The sequence below is a fragment of the Prinia subflava genome, chromosome 3 (genome assembly GCF_021018805.1).
Source record: "Prinia subflava isolate CZ2003 ecotype Zambia chromosome 3, Cam_Psub_1.2, whole genome shotgun sequence".
NCBI classification, from domain to species: Eukaryota; Metazoa; Chordata; class Aves; order Passeriformes; family Cisticolidae; genus Prinia; species Prinia subflava.
In genome coordinates, this window is record NC_086249.1 from 18,031,778 (window position 1) to 18,046,250 (window position 14,473).

General features: G+C 45.8%; 1 protein-coding gene across 2 annotated transcripts in view; it reads left to right on the forward strand.

The window, feature by feature from the left end:
* Window positions 1–1,041: 1,041 nt before the first annotated feature.
* EPHB6 (EPH receptor B6) overlaps window positions 1,042–14,473 on the forward strand; it is a 67,835-nt gene continuing 54,403 nt past the window's right edge. Inside the window, exon 1 of one of the 2 annotated variants that reach the window (XM_063394123.1) lies at window positions 1,042–1,189. The gene's annotated coding sequence lies outside the window, so the exon portion shown is untranslated. Of the gene's footprint in view, window positions 1,190–1,260; window positions 1,669–14,473 lie in introns of those variants that run through there. The other variant, XM_063394122.1, reaches the window with a different exon arrangement.

Below are 14,473 nucleotides of genomic sequence, written 5' to 3' on the forward strand. Positions count from 1 at the left end.
ATTGGAAGATGAGGTTCTCCTTTGGAAGAACTGAGAAACCCTGTTTGAGTCACCCACACAATTGAAGTTTGTCAGTACCTAGAATCAAGGAAGAACCTCGCCTTTGTGACATTTCACGGAAACACAGCATGGGTGAGGTTGGAAGGGATCACAGGAGGAGTCATCTGCTCCAACCTCCCTGCTCAAGCGGGGTCATCCCAGAGCACATGGCACAGGATTGTGTCCAGATGGTTCTGGAATACCTCCAGTGAGCGAGACTTCACACCCAGATCTCCAGGCAATCCATCCCAGTGCGTGGTCACCTGCACAGTGAAGAAGTTCTTCCTCATGTTCAGGTGGAACTTCCTGTGCCACGGTTTCCACCTAGTGCCTGGCACCACTGAGAAGAGCCTGGATCCACCCTCGACACCTCCCTGCAGACACAGGCACTGCTGAGCCCCCTCTCAGACATCTCTTCAGAAGGCTAAACAGCCCAGCTCTCTCAGCCTTTCCTCATAAGAAAGGGAAGTCTTTCCTCCAGTCTGTTAATAATCTTCGTAGCCCTCCACTGGACCCACTCCTGGAACTCCGTATCTCCCTTTAATGAGGAGTCCAGAACTGGACACAGCACTCCAGAGGTGCCTCACCAGGGCTGAGTAGAGACGAAGCACTGGAGGTGGAGTGCAAGGGAGCACAGATGAAGGAACTCGAGGGTGGGTTATGCAGAACAACAGGAGATGGACACACTTACATGGATTTCAACAACGTCAAGAGAGACTGACCAAGGATCAGTCTTGCGCAGCCACACTGTCCCTCCTGAACCTGGCAGGGGTAGGGGCTGGGGCAGAGGCTTGAGCAGAGGTTAGGGCAGGACCAGCTGCGGCCACGCTCGGGATCCCCCGAGAGCAGGAGGTGAGGGAAGATCCTTTTGGAAAATCCCCCTCTGGCAGAGGCTGGGTGGGGGAAGCGGGAGGGGTTCGGCAGCACAGCCTGGGATCGCGGAGGGAAGCCGGTGCCGCCCAGCGACCCGCCCAGCGGAGCGGCTCCGAGGGGAGGCTGCCGGCGGCCGGGGGAGCCGGCGGGGCGTGCGGCCCCGGGGATGGCGGTGGCCGCGGAAGTGGCAGGAGCGGCTGCAGCCGCCGCCGAGTGCGGGACCTCGCAGCGCCCCCACCCCCATTTGCCGTCGCTGGGCTTCTGCGAAGGAAAGCAGGTCGGGGGGGCGGAGAGAGAATGGAGGAGGGGCACGGCGAGGAAGGGAGGGAGGGAGGGGGGAGAGAAAGCGAGAGAGAGGAGCCCGGAGAAAGGGACAAGGCAGATCCTGGGAGGCGAGAGGAAGAGAGACTCCTGCAGGAGGGGGAAACCTGGGCGGGGAGAGGACATTCCCAGTGAAGGGCCTAGAAGGGAGCGCAAGGATCGGGACTGCTCACAAGCATCCGACTTGTTGAAGGACGTCGAGCGAGGCCAGAGGCTGTGCCCGGGGCCGGGGGACAAAGCGGCGTTGGGCGCGGAGCGAGAGGGAGCTGGCGCTGGCCCGCCGGGATGGTGCAAGTGGCGCGGTGAAAATGCTCTTTGTCCAACTTTTCTGATGCCGGGAGGCCGGGCGGCACGGCTCTAGCGGGAAGGGCTCCTGCGAACACTGCTCGAGTAATGCTGGGAAGTGGAGGGGGTGTTGCTGGAGTCCTGCACAAGGTACCGTGGCGGGCGGGCGGGCGAGGACGGGCATTGTGAGTGCGGCCGGGGCGCTCGGAGCGAGCGGGACGTGGTCGCGGGTAGCCGCGAGTCTCTGCCATCCGGGGGAGGGGGCACAGAAAGAACGAGGACCACTTCGAAAGCGGTTCAGACTTCTCAGGTGATGTTTTTTTCCTCCTTTCCCGGTGTGTGCTGCTCAAAGGCTGCGTTACCGGGACCCTCCCCCGAGCGCACCTCTGCTGTCAGGAGCCGGCCGTGAGCACGGGGGGACACATGCGGGGAATCGGGTCACGGCCGCTCCGCTCTCGGGGACTGCCGTCACCCCCAGAGCGCTGCCACACCGCCATGGTGCGTTCGCCCTGCTCCCGTGAGCCGTGTTTCCCCTCGCTCTAGCCCCCCGAAGAGCCGTAGGGAAATGCTGCCTTTGAAGTCTCTGAAGTAGGGCTTGATGGATGCCGGTGTGGGTTCCCGATCCTCGTGGAACCACACAAGGGAGGCTGCGTGGCCTTGCCTGTGGGTAGGGTTGCTCGGCGCTCTTGTGGGGGACAGATGGCTGTGTGAGTGCTTGTGGCAGAGAAAAGCCATGTTAGGCTATTTTTCAAGGAGATGATGCAAGTTACTACTACTCAAGCTAAATAAATCTGTGAATGTGGGAGGGGCTGTTGTGATGGGTAATTTTAATTTTGCCTTTTGTGGGATCCACTGAGATGATTTCACTTACTCTGAAGTTTCTCTTGCTATTACCACACTCATTTGGCTGGGGAGGAGAGTGAGTATCACCTGCCTTTCCTACAAGTTCCAGAAATCAGAGAGTAAAGATGGGGAAACAAATCTCCCAAGGGGCATCCTTCACTAGCAGTGATACCAAGTCATGCAGATTCATGATGAAGTAGAGTGAGAGGGCAAATGGAAACAAAAACGAAGTCAAGGAGAGTTAGCTGCCACCAGACACTTCTGTTACAGAGACAAATCTGTAGCCTCAGCTGCAGTCAAGGAGGAGGCTTCCTCTTTTGTTATATAGGTTCTAATCCCAAACATGGAACTGGATGTGGGTGCACCTCTTGTTTAATCACAGCTGATCCACCTGCCCTAAGCCATTAATACAAGATTTATTGGCTATTATTAGGTATTTCTTCATTCCCGGTTTGAAATAATTCCCATGCTGATGTTCCTTTGGGAGAAGGAAAGGAAAAGATAGTCCACAATCTAATAATCCTTCTCTTTTGATGCCACCCCATCTCATTGCTGAAAAAAAGTACTCCTTTTCTGTAGAAGTTTATTCTCTAAATTCAAGACCTTGCACTACTTCAGTTTACTTTGCTAATGTATTGACAAGCCTCAGATAACTGCACATAATTGCATCCTCTCCTTTACTGCCTTTTGCATGTATGTTCTCTTAGCTACATTATGCAGGTGTAGTTTTTAATTCCTTGACTTGTGTGCCCCTCTAGCCACTAAACATTTTTACTGTCTTTTGAGTTCTCTCATATTTGACATTCTTGCACTTGTACTGAGCTGCTCAGAGTTGTTTGCATGGCCATGTGTTTTGATACTTGGAAATAGCATCACTTTGGGCACTGGATGTTGTATGACGTAGGATTGTATCTTTCTAATTTAATCGCTGAAACGTCACAGAAAATCATGTTTTCTTCGTCTGAAGTTCTCTGCTCTTCCAAGCTGTTATTTGTGGCAGGAACAGCTTAGGTTGTGGAGACTTAGTGGAGGGGGTTGAGGAGGAGATGTCTATTCTCTTTTCTTTTGCCCAAGACTGCTACTGTCTTTGCCTTCTGTATTTTACTTGGAGGCTGACCAATGGTACAGTGTAAATCGCTTTTTGGGGGGAAGGCAGCTGGTGGGTCCAAGGAGACAGCTGCTTATTCTCCAGCAAACTCCCATAGGCTGCAGGCAGATGTGTCTGGCAAGGGAGCTGATCCCTCAGTCCATTGAGAATTGTCTTCTTTATGCCTGTACAGCTTCACTGTGTACATCCCTCTTTGTGCCCAGGTGCAGATGGCTTCCCTTTCTCCTCTCTGTTATTGCATGTGCCATATGCAGAGAACCATGTAAGAGATGAGTGTATTTTCTCCCCCCTTATCTTGTGTGCCTCCAGTTAAGACAGTTTTGTTTTTTGGCCAACTTTCCTTCCCTGGATTGTCAGAAGATTTATGCATGCTTTTCCTTTTGTTCGGGAATGCTCCTCTCTCCAGATCTGCTTACCCTAAAACCTTAGTTTCCTTGCATTTCATTATCCATCAGCAGTCCCTGTGCAGAAGGTTAACCTCAAGTCCCTCCATATTAGTGCAGAGTACTTTTGGAGCACATTTAAGGTTGCGCAATGTATATTTATTTTTCATTTCGGTGGCCATATTGCATAGGTTTACTGCACACATAAACAATAGAAGGTGGAAGAAGTACAAATTGGTGTCTATGGTCAAGCTAGAGCTTTATAATGTTATTTAGCCACCAAACAAGAGGGCAGTATCTCCTAAAAAGGGTGCTGTCATGAAAAAGTATTTATTACGAATATTCCAGATTGGTTGGTTTTGATCATAAACGTGACAAATTTTTTCAAAAAGCTCAAAGACTTCTGTGAAAAATTGATTAAAGGTTTAGGGGGAAACTGATGAGCCCCTATAATATTGTCATTATTTAGTCTTGTTTGCTGTTGTTTTTTTCCTTAAACCTGATTTAGTATTATATTGCTGTTGCATCTTACTTTTGATTTTGTTAGGAAGTTTTGTATAACCTTACAGAAACACAGATAAGGCATTTCTTCCAGCTACTGACTCCACACATTTAGCAGTTTTACAACTCATTATGACCTTATACTTTAGCTTCTACCTGATAAATCGTGGGCTGGTATCACTCGTCTCTCCATAGTTGCTCTTTGGTAACCATGAAGCGTGGTGGGCTTCAAGGGTGTACAGAGTGTAACACAGGTGCATTTTGTAAATAACTCTGTAGATGTTGTACAACAGCAAGCTAGCCCTCTTTCTCCAGTGCTGCCAACTGTGCTACGTAAACAGACCCCCAAAAGGATAAAAGCTCCTTAATTGCTCATGTCAGCCATAGCAGCCAAACATGCGAGCAGCAAGTCTTGAGTAAGAAAAAGCCATTTTTTGTTGTCACTCATCTCACACTTGATTTATACAAGGAGTTTTAAACTTAACAAAGAACTACACTACTTCTTCCTTCTCTGAGGCATGTGTTGCACTTTCAAGGAATACTCCTCTGCCATCAGAAATAGAATTTTATCAGAAGTGGGCTGTTAATATATGTTGTTTTAACGTATGTGTTAAATGTATGTTTAAAACATACGGTTAATATATGATTTAAAAACTGCTGTTAAAATGTGTGTACTTTTCGGGGATCCTGGCACATTATTTTATACTGAACGCGCTGTCTTGCCTCTTAAGAAGTCACCATGGACCAAGCTGATGCTTCCGTCGCAGAGGTCCTACTTGAAGATAGTTCTTCAGACCACTTGTGACAACAGCTCTTCTAGTCACTGGTTTCAATTTTCCGTGCCTCCAGAGGCCCCTGTGCATTCTGCTACTCAGGCCTGCTTGTCAACAAGATTTTTGTTCAGACATTTCACATGCACACCCCCACTGCCGTACGCACCCCCGTGTGCGCATGCTCGCGTGTGCACACAGCTGCGGGCAAAGAGCAGAAAAAAGGGCTGTCCTGGCAGCAGAGAAGATGCTGGGTACTGTAAGAACACAGCCTACCCAGCCTGAAAACTACCGTCTTACATAAGAAAGCTGGATCCTTGAGGTCTTGATTCACCTTAGGATGGAAATTCTCGCCAGCCCAGACCTGCACATTGAAACATACATGACTTCATTTTCAGTCAGGCTTTTTTTTCTTCCCGGTCTCCTTAAGCTTGCCAAGTAAATGATTCCTCTGCTGATTCTGCAGTTTCCAAGTACAATTTTTTGCTCTGTGCCATGTCTCTGGAAAATATCCAATATATCTAAATCATGTAATTAAACCCTAGAAGCTAAAGACTGAGAACTACTGACTCTTTGTAAGATATTTCTGTTTTAGCATACTGATGCTTCTCCAACTTACTGTAAAGCTTTCAAAGCTCCCTAAATGACCTGATCTCTCTCCCACTTACTGCAAAACACTCACATGATATGAATCTGTTTGGCCCAGCTGACCACTTCAGAGGCAGTGTGTAGGATACAGACGCCTGTGTGGAAGCCTTTAGCATCAGGCTTACCACAGCTTCTCTCAGATCCTGGGGATGTCTGCAAATGGAAGCATGGTTCCTTGGCAGAACTCTTTTAGCTTCCTAACTATTCTCTAAGAAGGGAGTGGGATGTCACAAGAGGGGAAATAGAGATTTCTGGGCAGGTTTTGAAAAATTTCAATTTGGAAATTCACTGTTTATGAGACTGTTTGAATTTCCAAAAGTTAGCTTTCGCTCACAGCTTGGATCAATTTCATTCCAATATGCAGAATCTGGAATGCTTTCTGCACCAGGAAGATGTTTGAAATTACTCCTTTTTGGATTTGAGCCAAGAAGAAGCTGCTGGAAGCACAGCTGGATTGGCATGCGTGCCTGCAGTTGTCTCCCAGATGCTCCCTTCCCTTCCTAATGTCAGTAGGCTTTCAGGTGGTGCCAGCAGCAATGGGGATGCAAATATGTACTGACATTTTCACTTTTGAATGAGTTTGCTAATCCTTTTTGGTGCATGTGTTGTCCATAAAGGGGCTACCATGTCAGCAGTTACCACGGCCATCACTGTGGTATCAGGAATGGAGTAGTTCTGTTGAGGAATATTTGTTTCATTGCTAATGCAGAGAGGATCTTAGTGCTCTTCTCCTCTTCCAGTATCTGATGGTGTTAGAAATACATAAAGATGCAGTACTACTGATGTGAGAACAAATGCTGGTGATTAGAGTAGTCTGTTAAAATTTAGGGGATAGATAGAGGCTTGACAGAGGGAATTTTCTGAGTTTGCACGTGCCTTGTTCTGCTGGGACATGTATGTAGAGTCAGATGCTGAAGAGTAATTAGTCTTCATTTTGAGCCTTACTTTAGTTACCTTTTTGCTTGGGGCCCCAGGCTGAGCACCAGAAAGACATTTGGTGAAATAACGTAATGGGAATGATGCATGACTTGTGCTCCTTGTTTCAGTCAGAGTGTTCTTAACTCAGACTGCAAGAATGGTGTTGACAGTTGCATGTTTCTCATAGATAATTTTACCAGTCTTGAATTAGAAGTGGGTCTGGATGGTCTGAGAGAGCTGCAGGTTCTTGGAAGAGCTAAGGACATCTTCGGTTAGAAGATGGAGGGCCATGAAGGGAGGGCCAGAGAAGGCCAGGAAGAGGAGTGAAGCTCCTGAAGACGAGCTGAGAGAGCTGGGATTGTTCAGACTGGAGAAGACTCTAGAGTAACATTATTGTGGCCTTCCAGTACATAAAAGGGATATAAGAGAGCTAGAGAGGGACTTTTGGCGAGGGCATGTAAGCAGTACAACATCTGGCAAAGACTTCAGACTTGAAAGGTTGGTGTAGAAGAGGGAATTCTTTACTCAGAGAGGGTGAGGCACTGGTACAGGTTGCCTGGAGAAGCTGCGGATGCCCCATCCCTGGAAGTGTTTGAGGCCAGGCTGGATGGGGATTGAAACAACCTGGTCTAGTGGAAGATGTCCCTGCCCATGGCATGGGGATCAGAATTGAACGGTCTTTAAGATCCTCTCTAACCCAAACTATTCTGTTTTTCTGTGAAATCAAATTAATGACTAGGTCCCTGTTACCTGAAAAGAGTAGCTTAAAAAATTGTGATGACAGAGTGTAAAGAAAACAAATCAGTCCTTGGAAAGAGAGTAAAAATAAAAATGTTGAGTTCTTTATAAGAATTGAGCTAGAACAGATCTTACTCTGTGTGACAAATTACCACCTCCTGGACAGTCCTAATTGAAAGGATCAGAATAGGCTCCATTGAATAGTTGTACATTTCCTGCTTCTGTTGGCTGATAGTCTGTACCAGGCCACTCTGTCTAATAGTGTTGAAGAGTTGTATGTATGGAAATCAGAGTGGGAAGGGGGAACTTCCCCTAAACCCTCAGAAAGTTCTTTTAAAATTAGCTTTTAGATTTTTTAAAAATTTTTTAAAGGCTTAGCTTTCCTCTCCTCCACCCAGATCATAGCAGATCAGGCTGGCATTTTCTGCTTTTTTACTTTTGTGCCTCTGAACCTGTGGTGTTGAAATTGGACAGTCCCTGACTTCATGGCACTAATGCAAATGCACAGAGACTATTTGTGTTTGACTGTGTGAACTTGTCTGCCACAGGACTGATGAACTGGGAGCTCAGTGAGAGCAATAGAAGTGATTAGGTGACTATAGGGAATTTTTAAATTTTAAAGTAAGCTATTAAAAAGCACTAGCTTACTGATGAGTGAAAAGGGTTAGCTCTGGAGTAGCTAGAGTACCTAAAAAACTTGACAGGATCCTGTGCTGGCCAAAGTACAAAGGCTGGCTCAAATTGCCCAAAGTAGATAGGTTCAGGTTCAGTGTTAAGGTGTGGTTTCTTCCAGCAAAGATCCACATAGGTTGTAGAAAGTCATGGCAGTCCTATTGCTAATGACATTTACAAATAGGACTAGGGAAGCTTAAAGAAATACGCTGACAAAAATCCTGCAGTTGACCAGAGACTGTAGGCCAGATGTTGTCTAAATAAAGGTGCCCATCCTCCTCATTTCATTTCTATTATAGTCTTACCAACAACTGGGGGAGGGACTACCTTCCTGACAGAAAATGTATCTTGGATCTGCTCTGTTATGACCAAAACTAGTTGATATCCAAGGAAAGGAAGTGGTGTGTTGTACTCACTCCATTTTAAATGTAATCCTTTGGTTTTGAGGTTGGCCGTAGATGTAACAAGAGCAGTGAGCCCCAGCATCCATACTAAAATATAAATAAGGCTTTGAGACACTGAGGAGGCAGGATGAACTCTGAGATTTATGTGTTGTTGCTTTCATCTCTGGCACGAAAAATAATACAAACATGCATTAGAAAGAGATGCTATGAGCCTGAAATATCTTTCTACCATAACCTGCTTGGCCTTCCCTTTTCCTCTTAAGACTATTTCTGTTCTGCTGAAGTATTAGTGGCACATAATGTTCCCATTTCCTGAGGGTGGAAACATCGAACTGGAAATGCAGGATGGAGGAGGAGGGAAGGATCTGAGAACAAAATTGGCTGCTCTTCAGGCTTTGCCAGTGGCAAGTTCAAATTTTTGGTGGAGCTCTCTAACCCACTTTTGCTACACTTGGGCTCCTTGTGATGCTTCACTGAACTCAGGTAATTGTTCCAAGCAGTCATTACCATTCAGATCGTCTCTTTGCAGCCTTCATCTGATTTCTATTCTTCAAGATACCTTTTCTGCTTCATTTTCCTCTCAGTTGTCTCATAGATGAGGGCCAGTTTTGGGCAACCTGATTCCCAAAACCAAAGTGAAAACCTGGTCGAAGCCTTGAATCAGCATGAGTCATTAGTGTTGTTCTCTAAATAAATATCTAGATGCTGACAAAAGTTAAAAGAAACTTAGTGTTAAAGACCAAGTGAGATGCTTCTGAAGTCCAACAGGACTTCTGTAGTGTCTGTTCTTGTTGCTCCCTGCAGTCATTTTAACAGTGAGGCCAAGGCACTAAGAGGAAAGACAGCTGAGTCTGAATGAATATTATGGGTTTGAAGACTGGAACTGAAGACAGCAAAACTGGAGAAACCATCTATTTACTCGAAGTCTTCCCAGAATAAGTTCTAGGTCTCATAGTTCTTTTCTCTGGGTTCTCAAGAGATTGCTGCCAGGGTAGCTCCCTAATTGCCTGCTACTGTACAGTGAAGTAACACCACCTACAAAAATTGTAGTAGACAGACTGTAGTAAGTGTTGCTGTGCACTTCTCAGAGGATGACCAGCGCAGTGCAGGGTTGTTTTGTGATGTTTTAGTACCTAACATGAACGTGAGACTCAAATTAATAGTAGAACAGACAAAATTCCCATCTAGGCAACAGTGGTCATAAAAGAATGGAGGCTGTGTGTAGAGCTCTTCTCTGAGCCATTTTCCCTCTCCCTCATAGCTTCCTAGTTTTGTGCATATATTTCCACATCAAACGCTCTAATTTACGTGCTGGAGCTGAAGCTTGTGTATTGTACAGCCTGTTGGTGCAGTCAGCAAAACGTAAGGGAATCAGCTTGACTGAATGTAATTTTTTATTCTCCCTACCATTCAGGGAACATGTTATGTTACAGCTCACTGTTGGGGCAACCTTATGAACTCAAAAACTGTTGTTTGCAATTCTGTGGAGTTATAACTAGATGGAAGGTACCTGGTAATCATCTGCATGGAGTGAAGGTAGGACTGTATGTTTGGACAGCAAGGTTAAGGCAGTGAAAAAGTTAGTAAAGTGATCGTGCTTCAGTGCTTTTCTGCCTTGTTGTTTTTACAAAGAAGCATTCTTGCTTCTCTTAACAGGAATAAAAACAGTGGTGATAAATAATGCTAGTAATTAAATAGCCTTAAAGGTAGCCTCTATCTGCAAATGCATGAAGCCAACAATTTGTGAACCAAGCTCTATGACAGCCCAAGGCTGTGAAACTGATTAAAATGGAAAAAAGTAGTTTTAATTAACCCTTAAATTATGAAGCACATTCTCTGAAAACCCAAGCTGCCTCATTGAAGCCAGAAAGGAGGTTAATAAAAAAGAGCTGCACTTAAATTAAGATGCTTTAATATTATTAGTCCTTTCTATAATCTGTTTTGAAATGACAGTTTCTCTCATGGAATGAAAGGCAATTTCAAAATGATGGGAATTCCCATAGAAGAGGAACATTATCTTTTAACTGGCTGTCAGTTCTGCCACATATCCCAATAGACAACATAACCTTGGATACTGTGAATACAAATAGCAAGCATTTTCTGCTTATGCTAAATGTTTCTTACTGTAAAACCCTCATGAAGTCAAAAGCAAAATTAGAGATGAAGACAGTAAGCATATTTTTGCAAAAAATGAAATTCTTTACTGCAGCTGAAGAAAATATTAATCCTTACTAAAGGATTTTGCAGACTGGTCCACAATGAACAGTTTAAGAAAAGTATTTTCAGCTTGTTCTTTTTTTTGCCTCCATTGTATCTTTTGAGTGTTTGTGCGTCGATCTTGGTTCATATATTTCTAGACATGGCATGTAAGGCTACATTCTTAAGTTACAGTGGGAAAGGGCATTAGTATAAAACATCTCTTTTCTTTGACTTATTCATATCTTAGTTTTGCAAGCCACTCTCACTTTTGCTGCTGCTCAACCCTCCAGGCCCTTGAATTCTTTTCCAGTGTCCTGAGAGTGCCTTTAAGGCCATTTTGCAGCTCTGTGTTTGGGTTGTCTGTGCAGATTTCCAGTTGCATTTTCCGACTTGGTCAGCAAATGTCAAGGTTATTTTTCTGATTTGTGGCATTGCTTGTCTGGCCATTGGAAACACAGTGCTTGGCTTCTTTACCACTTTCCACCCATCAGCAATCAAAACTTGGTATATAATAACTTTAATTTCACTTGAAAAAAAAAAGGCACGATCAGCATTGCTGAGTAGATGCGAACATGATTTTAGGGACATTCTCTTTACGTCACTGTCATGGTTTAACCCCAGCTGGCAGCTAAGAAGCACACAGCTGCTCGCTTAGCCCCTACCCTCCCACCCCTCCGTGGCAGGGGAGGGAGAATCTGAAAAAGGTAAAAGATGTGGGTTGAGAAAACAACAATAAGAACAGTGTAATAATTGGAATAAAATGATGATGATGATGATGATGATGATGATGATGATGATGATGATGATGGAAAGGGAGGAAAGGAAAGGGGGAAGGGAAGGGAAGGTTTGGGAAGGTTTGGGAAGGGAAGGTTTGGGAAGGGAAGGTTTGGGAAGGTTTGGGAAGGTTTGGGAAGGGAAGGGAAGGGAAGGTTTGGGAAGGTTTGGGAAGGGAAGGGAAGGGAAGGGAAGGGAAGGGAAGGGAAGGGAAGGGAAGGGAAGGGAAGGGAAGGGAAGGGAAGGGAAGGGAAGGGAAGAGAAAGGGAAGAGAAAGGGAAGAGAAAGGGAAGAGAAAGGGAAGAGAAAGGGAAGAGAAAGGGAAGAGAAAGGGAAGGGGAAGGGAAGGGAAGGTTTGGGAAGGTTTGGGAAGGTTTGGGAAGGTTTGGGAAGGTTTGGGAAGGTTTGGGAAGGTTTGGGAAGGGAAGGGAAGGGAAGGGAAGGGAAGGGAAGGGAAGGGAAGGGAAGGGAAGGGAAGGGAAGGGAAGGGAAGGGAAGGGAAGGGAAGGGAAGGTTTGGGAAGGGAAGGTTTGGGAAGGGAAGGTTTGGGAAGGGAAGGTTTGGGAAGGGAAGGGAAGGGAAGGGAAGGGAAGGGAAGGGAAGGTTTGGGAAGGGAAGGGAAGAGAAAGGGAAGGGGAAGGTTTGGGAAGGTTTGGGAAGGGAAGGTTTGGGAAGGTTTGGGAAGGTTTGGGAAGGTTTGGGAAGGTTTGGGAAGGGAAGGGAAGGGAAGGGAAGGTTTGGGAAGGGAAGGTTTGGGAAGGGAAGGGAAGGTTTGGGAAGGGAAGGTTTGGGAAGGGAAGGGAAGGTTTGGGAAGGGAAGGTTTGGGAAGGGAAGGTTTGGGAAGGGAAGGTTTGGGAAGGGAAGGTTTGGGAAGGGAAGGTTTGGGAAGGGAAGGGAAGGGAAGGGAAGGGAAGGTTTGGGAAGGGAAGGTTTGGGAAGGGAAGGTTTGGGAAGGTTTGGGAAGGGAAGGTTTGGGAAGGTTTGGGAAGGGAAGGGAAGGTTTGGGAAGGTTTGGGAAGGGAAGGGAAGGTTTGGGAAGGTTTGGGAAGGGAAGGGAAGGGAAGGGAAGGGAAGGGAAGGGAAGGGAAGGGAAGGGAAGGGAAGGGAAGGGAAGGTTTGGGAAGGGAAGGTTTGGGAAGGGAAGGTTTGGGAAGGGAAGGTTTGGGAAGGGAAGGTTTGGGAAGGGAAGGTTTGGGAAGGTTTGGGAAGGTTTGGGAAGGTTTGGGAAGGTTTGGGAAGGTTTGGGAAGGTTTGGGAAGGGAAGGTTTGGGAAGGGAAGGTTTGGGAAGGGAAGGGAAGGGAAGGGAAGGGAAGGGAAGGGAAGGGAAGGGAAGGGAAGGGAAGGGAAGGGAAGGGAAGGGAAGGGAAGGGAAGGGAAGGGAAGGGAAGGGAAGGGAAGGGAAGGGAAGGGAAGGGAAGGGAAGGGAAGGGAAGGGAAGGGAAGGGAAGGGAAGGGAAGGGAAGGTTTGGGAAGGGAAGGGAAGGGAAGGGAAGGGAAGGGAAGGTTTGGGAAGGGAAGGGAAGGTTTGGGAAGGGAAGGTTTGGGAAGGGAAGGTTTGGGAAGGGAAGGGAAGGGAAGGGAAGGGAAGGGAAGGGAAGGGAAGGGAAGGGAAGGGAAGGGAAGGGAAGGGAAGGGAAGGGAAGGGAAGGGAAGGGAAGGGAAGGGAAGGGAAGGGAAGGGAAGGGAAGGGAAGGGAAGGGAAGGGAAGGGAAGGGAAGGGAAGGTTTGGGAAGGGAAGGGAAGGGAAGGGAAGGGAAGGGAAGGGAAGGGAAGGGAAGGGAAGGGAAGGGAAGGGAAGGGAGGCATAAACCTCAAGTGATGCATGGTACAGTTGCTCACCACATCCCTGACCAGGCATCAACAGATCCTGGCTACCTCTCCTCTATTTATTTACTGAGCATGACATTCCATAGTGTGGAATATCTCTTCAGCTTGTTCCAGTCAGCTGTTCTGGGCGGTGCTCTCTCCCAGTTTCTTGTCCATCTCCTGACTGGCAGAGCATGGGAAATTGAAAAGTTCTTGATTTAGAGTAAGCTCTACTTAGCAACAACTAAACATCTGTGTTATTGAGAGTATTCTCAATTCAAAAACACAGCACTGTGCCAGCTCCTAAGAAAAAATTTAACTCTATCCAAGCCAAAACCAAGACAGTAACACATCCTTTGTTTAATAACCATTTGTGAAAATGTGTTATTTCCCTTCCCCTTTTAAATGCCAAAATAGGATGCATCTTTTTTCTTGTTTTCAGATGTCTTCTATAATAAAATTTCAGTGGCTTTTGTGATGTTTGTTTATACTTAAGTTGTATCAGAGTAGGAAGTGTCAATTTTCAAAGAATTTTTAATACCACATATTATTTTCACTTAGAAGTCAGGGATACTTGAGTCTAGTATTCTAAACTTAAAATTTGTGTTAGAATTTTGGAAATACAGCATTTTACACTGTGCTTGACAAAGGTTTGCTGCTGTGCCCTAGAGTTCGTGAATTGCGTATTTTTTTCCTCACTGAAGCTTTATGTCTTCCATTTGTACAGATGAAAGTGTAATTGTCAAAGATAAACTGTACTTGAAGTCGATAACATCATGTTTATTTCCACATAGATAAAAGTGCAGGGGTCTGTGCACAGTTGTACTGAGAGAAGTATCCTGAGAAATTAGAGTAGAATCAATAACGGGACAGTGAAACCATACCCAGTGGGTACAGTTGTCACATTCTCTTTCCATCAAAGAAGATAAATGTGATGGACAGCTGTTAATTCATTTCTCCCTGTGTGCACAGTCTGCTTATTTACTGTATGAAAATTTAAAGGGAGTAATCTCTGTATCACTTCAATTCCTGTTATATTTTAGAAAATTTCTATCTGGCAAGTAATGGATAACATAAATAACAATTAATTTCTTCACATTTTTCATTCTATAATGCTATTAATAGTCTAGAGCTGGGATTTTGCTTCCAAGTGTTAATGTTAGAAACTTGACTATGATTGCCAACGTTT